General features: G+C 31.4%; 1 long non-coding RNA gene across 1 annotated transcript; it reads left to right on the top strand.

The window, feature by feature from the left end:
• The first annotated feature begins 3,802 nt into the window (after nucleotides 1-3,802).
• Nucleotides 3,803-5,758, top strand: LOC145796492 (uncharacterized). The gene is made up of 3 exons (XR_014336957.1): nucleotides 3,803-4,729; nucleotides 4,807-5,449; nucleotides 5,538-5,758. It is a non-coding gene; the product is annotated as an uncharacterized LOC145796492 (long non-coding RNA).
• The last annotated feature ends 1,801 nt before the right edge of the window (nucleotides 5,759-7,559 follow it).

The following is a 7,559-nucleotide window of genomic DNA, read 5'->3' as shown; positions in this document are numbered from 1 at the left end:
AGCTTTCTATTGTCACTTTCCTAACATCAGAATTCGATGAGAGCTATGAAATTGGATCTAAAGTTTGCTCAACATCAAAAGTGGGTGATGTCATTGAATCCAGATTTATTGAATTTGTAATCACAACTGTCTTGATTTATTTGAATTAATTATATGTTATATTTGATTTATATTGTGATTGCATTAATTAAAATAAACTTACAATGCTAAGGACATATTCCCTCAAGCATTTAGAAGTCAATTTAGACTTACATAGTAAATCAATTTTCTGAGGAAGGTAATTTTCCTACGTAAGGATCACTTCTTCACCCATGAAGAACTTAGGTCGAGTCTTAATATCCTATTTCATCTAATATGTGAGGCTATCAAGTAGTAACATATATATCCAGTTTGCCTAATGTTCCTTAATCATAAATTGTTTTCATTTTAATTTTGATTTAGTTTATTGTGTATGATCTTTCCATTTTAATTTTTGTTTGAACCCTTTACGAATTCAAACCCAGTTTATTTGCAATTTGTTCTTCAAGACTCAATCTTTTCTCTGTAAAGGTTTTATCTGATCGGAATTTGGATTTGAATTCATCTGCAATCTATGATTTTGTCAGTGAAAGTGGCGTTCTTGAATTTATTTATTTATTTAATTTTGTTGTTTTGATTATCAATTTGAATCACTTTATAGTTTCTTACATTGGTTTGACATCGATTACTGATTGACACGATTAGGGTTTTGCTACCTTTGTTGAGATATGTTCTTCCATTTTTTTTTTTAAATAGGGAATTGATTTTTGAAGATTTTGTATCTGCTTAGTTTTAGTTAAATGTGAATTGGGATTTCTGAGATGAAAAGTAATTGTGGATTTGTTGAATAATGTGATATGGGTATTGAAATGATATATTTATTGTAAGATCTTTTGCTTATATGCATTCATCTTTGCCCTGCAGCCGATATTTTTTGCAGCTACAAGTTCAAACAGGGGCCTTTGATTCCTCTAGACAATCACAAACCTTTGCCAGTTTTAAAGAGTTGCAACCTCTCTTTGGGTCATTTAGAAGGTAAATTTTTTTTCCCTTCTATCCATAATAGCATCCATTCTATCCAGCAATGTACTCAGGCTCTAAATCTTTTAGTGTTGTGATGTATTTCTATACAAGAACATGAAATGCTCACCTTTTCAAAGCTACTTCCAAGTCCTCCTCTTTATAGTTAAAAGCTTCATCAAACCCAAATTTGTTCTTCAACAGATCAACCTTGGTTGAAAAATAGTAAAAGAAAGAAACAGAAGAAAAAAAAAAAGAAGAAGAAGAAGAAGAAGAGAGTCAGTGACTATACCTTTTCATTTTATTTTTTTTTTTGGCTCTGGATTTTTAAGGTAGTTTAAAAGCAAACTTCTGGTGTTTCTGAATTTGCATTTCCAAGAGTACATAACATAGTTTTGTTTTTGATTAAATAGTATAATCATGTTTAATAGTGTTGCTTTTGATTGCAGTGGTTCCTGTTGTAATTTTTTTTTTCATTTAAATTTCTTTCGATTAAAGGCATTGCAGTTGGTTTCACATTTTGCTTGTGGATGGATTTGAATAGTTTGAGCTATTTGATTGTTTTATTTATTTATTTATTTATTTTGCAACTGCTCTTCTTAGGGAAGAGGTTGCAGTCCACCTGTTATGTTATGTGATGTTGTGTGTGTGTGTGTGTGTGTCTTTGCCTAGGAATCTGTTATGTTATGTGATGTGTGTGAGTGTGTGTCTTTGACAGTATGTGATGGTTTCAATGGCTTCAATTGGGAATCAGTTTTTTTTTTTTTCTTTCTTTCTATGTATGGCAATGGGTTGGCTGCTTCCCTTAAGCAAATTAAATAGATTCAAAAGGTTGGTTTCATATTTTGCTTATGGGTGGATTTCAATAGTTTGAGCTATTTGATTGTTTTATTTATTTATTTATTTATTTTGCAACTGCTGTTCTTAGCATTTTAGTGCACCATGTTATCTCATTAAAGGTATCCTAATTATTTAATAGGATGCTTGGCTTTCATTGGGAATTAAATTGTTCAATCTGTTTTTAGTTTATGATTTTTTTTAAAAATTTAATATTGTTATTTGTAAGTTACTGAAATAATTTTACTCATTTCTACTATTGTTAAATTTACTCATTTCTTATAGCAAGTTTGTTGATGTAGTGTTGATTAAATTTAACAGATTCCTTCAATTTCTTTATGGATAACTGAAAGAGGAGTGTAGAGAAGTTGGGCATAATTGTTTGTGTTTCTTTATGGTTTTGATTTCATTTATATGAATATGAAATAGGTTACTATGAGATAACATAAGTCTTTTTCAATAAAATGAGTTTCTATGATGAGATAGGTCTTTTTTTATGAATGGACTTTCATGTTCAAAAATTGTCACTCGGTATGGTTTGCTTCTTCAAAAACAATGATTGTGCTTAATTGCTATTTACTACCTTCAGCTTGGTTTGCTTCTTCATATGTTCATAGAAATGATTTTTCATGCTTTTTGGCACTCACATTTGTGGATTGAAATGTCACATTTATTTGGTTACTAATTGATAGTTGTAAAGAGCATGCATTTGTCTATTCTCTCTCAAATTGGCTCCTCTATAAAAACATGTATATTCAAATTGGTGAATCAAATAGTGGGAGTTGGATCTTATTTTTAACAACAAACAATGGGCAATTTTTAAGGGGTTGATTTTGGATAATGGAGCTTGCTTGCTTATATTTTCTAGTCTTCCTTTTGTTTCAGGTACATATGCCTTGGCTTAAAGGAGTGTTTGTTTAGCTCATAAAAAGTTGTTGTGATTTTGTTTGCCACAATGGTTGATTAGGTAATTGGTTTGCCTTCCATTGATGGATTTGTCAATAATTGATCTATCTATATTATTATTTGTTTTTCTATTCATTTGTTTACTTTAGTAATGCATACATATGTCTATTTTCACTTCGCCATTGAATGACATAATTCAATTGACCATAATAGTTATATTCAATTCTTCTTAATTCATAACTATTGATTTTCATATTTCTCATATGTATTTTGATGCTATTTTTTATACTACAGTTTCTTTTGATGCAATTATTCTTCATTACAATTTCTTCCGATTTCTCATATGATTTTGATGTGATTTTTCATAGCTATTGGTTTTTTAAAACGAATTTAAGCGAGTGATTTTGTTGTAGGTCATTGATCCATATTGAAAACATTGGGTTACATTGCTTCTACCGGTGTGTCATTGGTTGGCTCTCTCATGTTAAATTATTTATTTATTTATTTTTGGGTTAGCTAGGATGATTCTTTTGTATCAAAATGTTCATTGAGTTTTATTTGAAGGAATTTAAACCTGATAAAGCGAAAGGGTTACCAGTTATGATACTAATTCAATAACATTCTTTTATTGGAAGTTATCCCATTCTAACTTGCTATAGTGTATAGATGTGCCATTTTGACGTGGATAAAAATCTAAAATTTGCTATTTAGACTTTAAGTTTAGCAAATATTTCTAGATTCTTTGCATATGCTACATTCAAATATATAATTCATTTTTTGGACTTTCATTTTGAAATTTGCTATTTGAAATTTATAAATGCTTTCGCTAATTCAATGTGTAGAAGCAATTTCAGTTTCTTATTTGTGAAGTTTTAAGTCGGAGTGATATTACCATTTTGAATTGATTTATCACCATTGAGTTTTATAGCACGTGATACCAAAAAAATTGTTGAAAGTGCCTTCAGGCACGGGTCATCCCTAGCGCTTATCGAAAAATGGCTCTCAAGTACCTTTCCCCTCCCCTCTATTTTCTAATGATTGGTTTGGTTTTGTATTCAAAGTTGAAATTTTTGTCTAGGTTAGAATTTTTTTTTTTTGTTATGACATTGCATAGATCAGTGTTGAGAATTATTTAACAATTTTTGAGATTTTCACATTGTAGCTGATTCTGAAACGTTGGCACAGTTTCAAATTTAGTTTTCCCTCTTTTTGGAAAAAGAAGAAACTTTGAAGGACGAATTTACAATACTAACCTGTATCGTTTGACATTGTTTTGGTTTCCAAATGAAGAACAAAGTCGCCTTATTTATTTATTTATTTATTGGGATAAATAATAAGAACAAATTTTATTTGGGTCAGTTGGGTTTTTTTGTTTGTTTCCTCAGGTCCTAGATGATGTAAAAACTTGAGATTTGAATTTTTTTTCCCTTACCCTTTTGATAACAACTAAATGGAATCTAGATGGAAAATGAACAGTAACACAACATTAGGGATTTAGTGTCATGGTGGCTGTTCATTGTAGTAACCTTCAATTTGTTGAATCTGTCTGTCTTTGTTCAATGTCTAGATTAAGTTTTGTTTCTAGAAGTCAAAAAAGATTATAGACAAATATAAATGCCCAAGTGATGTTGTGTTCTGTTCAGTTATCTGCTCATAATATCAAGTATCAATTCTGGGTTTTTCAATTCTTTTTGTTGTTGTTGTTGTTGTTGTTGTGTTCCTCAATTTTTATGTAGCTTTCAGCTTAATGTATTGGGCTTTTTGACATAGTGATGGTACAGTTAACAATGATTTAATATTTCTGTTATTTTTCTTGGTTTGTATGACTTCAATTTCTGGTTTTCTGCTTGAAAGCTAGGTAAAAACTGTGCATTGCTGCCAATAAAATAGTGCACACAAGACCCATATTGTTAATGAGCCTTCGCTGGACAATTGTTTTATATCGGCGGTGGGTTTTGTCAAATTCCATCCTTGAACCTGTTTTCATTTGGTAATTTTGCTTATTTATCTCACTGTGTTCGACAGAGTTATGATTCGACAACTCACTTTGAGTCAACAGTCATGGATGTTCTCAATATGTGTACCATGATTACTGGAAAGGTATGAACTAATTTTTTTCATAGCAATGAGTTCCTTGCTCATCAGATTTGTCACCGTTGGTTCAAGTGTTTGTTATGAGCATATTATGTCTTCATTATGCTTTTATCCATCTATTTTGTTATGCTGTTATCCATCTATTTTGTTATGCTGTTATTGTATTTTGATTTGGAGTAATTTATATGTTGGTAAATCATGATTATCGCTTTAAAAAGGTTAAAAACCTCGATAAGGAATTTATTTGATGTTGGTGTTCACTTGGAGTAATTGTTGCCTCCTTTCTTGCTCCTTCTCCGCCTTCGCCGTTCTTCATTGCACCGTCCCCCCCTTCTGTGCCCAAACTGATGGATCTGTCGCATGTGAATCGTCAAATCGGTGTGATTTGGGTTTGATTGGTGTGATTAGGAGGAGGAGGAGGAGAGAGAGACACAGCGTCTGGGTCTAGGTACATGAGTGCTGTTTTTCAACTCTTTGATTTCCATCAGTTTCAGTTTGCATTGCACCAACAAGTACCCCCCTTTTAACCCTGATCTTGACGCTTTTCTTCCTAAAGAACCCACTCTCCTCGAAGGTAAGTCTCTCTCTCTCTCTCTCTCTCTCTCTCTCTCTCTCTGAGCAAGAAAAATAAGATTTGAGTTATGGGTATTGTGCAAATGCAGGGGTAGAGGCACCAAGGAACAGCTTGGAGATGGATCGGGATGAGCATTTCAAGGAAGCTGCTTCATTTCCATCAACAATGAAAGAGGAAGAAACTTTAAATATTCCAGTAACATATTTGTTGTTGTGTGTTAGTTACTATCATTTCTCTTTTTCAAAATTTTTATAATATGTATTTTTATATTTCCCAGGTTTAAAAATTTTAAAAATAAAAAAGTTATTTTCATAAAGTAGGTAATGATGATGGTAATAATGATATGATATGATGTATATAGGGGCCAAAATTTTTATAACATGTTTTACTTTTCATTTATGAACTAAAAATGTGTTTTCCAGCCTAGATCTGCCCAAAGAGGGGGAAAAAAAAGGGGCCAAAAAGAGTGAATTTTACAACGATGTCTCTGAAGAGCTGATAATCAATATCCTTTCTGCAAGTAATAAATCATCAGGGGTCGTAACCTACAGATCATAAAAGACTTCGAATATTAGTTCATAAATGAAAAGTAAAACATGGTCATGTTCAAGACAATGAGAAAAAAATGAATCTGAGTCTAAATTGCATGTATGAATCCATAAGCTAACAGTTCTGTGTTCAATTATTAAATAGTCCACCTTTCCCCTCAAGATCATAGAGCAAATTTCACTTCCTTGACATTGGTGTAAGATCCTTCAGTTATGTATACGGGATGTTTTAGGTGCTCCACAATAGATACATCATCAGTGACTTCAAGGCCTTCCCTGCAGATACACTTGAATATCAATCTTTTTATTACAAATAAATAATTAGAAATTTGATAAACTTTAGAACAAGTATCATAATTGGATGGCAATTCTCAGCTCATTGCTTGGGTGCACTAGGAAGGTCTTAACAATATCTTTACAGTAAAAGCAATATTTACAATAATATACACTTACGATTCACATATTCTTACTATTAATGTTTTTCATTACAATATATAATGCCTAGAAAGACCTGGAGGACATTTCATGTCCAAGTTTGACATTAAATTTTTAGGTTCCTGTAGGCTGCCTAGAAAAACATGGAAAACATATTCATCCCAATCACACGTAATAAAAATTCAATATCAAGCTTGGGCATGCACATTCAGTTTCATCAGTCATGATTTATTTTCATTTTATAGTGTTAGGTTTGATTTGTTTGGAATTGTAGAGTATAGTCTGTTAAATATATTTTTATAACTGCATTTTAATCTTAATATTATTTACACCGTGCCTTTAGGCACGTGCATACGCTAGTATTATAATAAAACAAGATGGAGAAAATCATTTGCTTGTTTGAAAGTTGTGAGCTTTGTATCAAATTGTCTACAAAAACGGTGGCTCCATGCTTGAAAAAACAAAAAAGAGAAAGAAAAAATTAGTCTTACTTTTATCTTTTTAATTATTAACATTTGCTGACTATTTAAAATCAAGGAGCGTCCTATTTCCAACGGATATATTTTTTGGTATAAATAGAAGTGCTGTGTGTGGAGAAAAATTAAGAACTTGAAGACAAAAATTTCTGTGTACTCCAAAAGTTTTGAGTATATTGTATTCTGCTCTTTCATTTTCAGATCTAAGTGTAGCTTTTGTTCTTATACTGTCATATCTACTCTTTGTGAGAGAATTATTGTAAAAGAGGGTTTAACTACCACTTATTTTTATTTATTATTTTTGTGAGAGATTTTTGTGAGGGTGAAGCATTTAATGTTGAGTGAGACTTAATAGATAAGAGTAAGTCCTGTGTAAAATCCACAAGCTTGGTGAAGACTTAGTGGTATATTAATTTATTTTGATAGTAAATAAATTTTCAAGGAGGTTCTTTAGGGAGTGGACGTAGGCCTGACGTGCCGAACCACTATAAATCTCAGTGTTTGATTTTATCTTCCTATCTCTCTTATTTTTCATGTTGATAATTATTATTCTGTTTTTTTTATTTGTATTCTGAATATTGTGTGTTATAAATTTTAATGTTGTAAATTTTTTAAATAACCCAATTCATCCCCCTCTTGGGTTGCCTACCT

Source organism: Camellia sinensis, chromosome 8, assembly GCF_055761805.1.
Source record: "Camellia sinensis isolate YWXY chromosome 8, ASM5576180v1, whole genome shotgun sequence".
Lineage (NCBI taxonomy): Eukaryota > Viridiplantae > Streptophyta > Magnoliopsida > Ericales > Theaceae > Camellia > Camellia sinensis.
The sequence above is the reverse complement of the archived record's forward strand: the minus strand, read 5'-3'. Positions and strand labels throughout refer to the sequence as shown.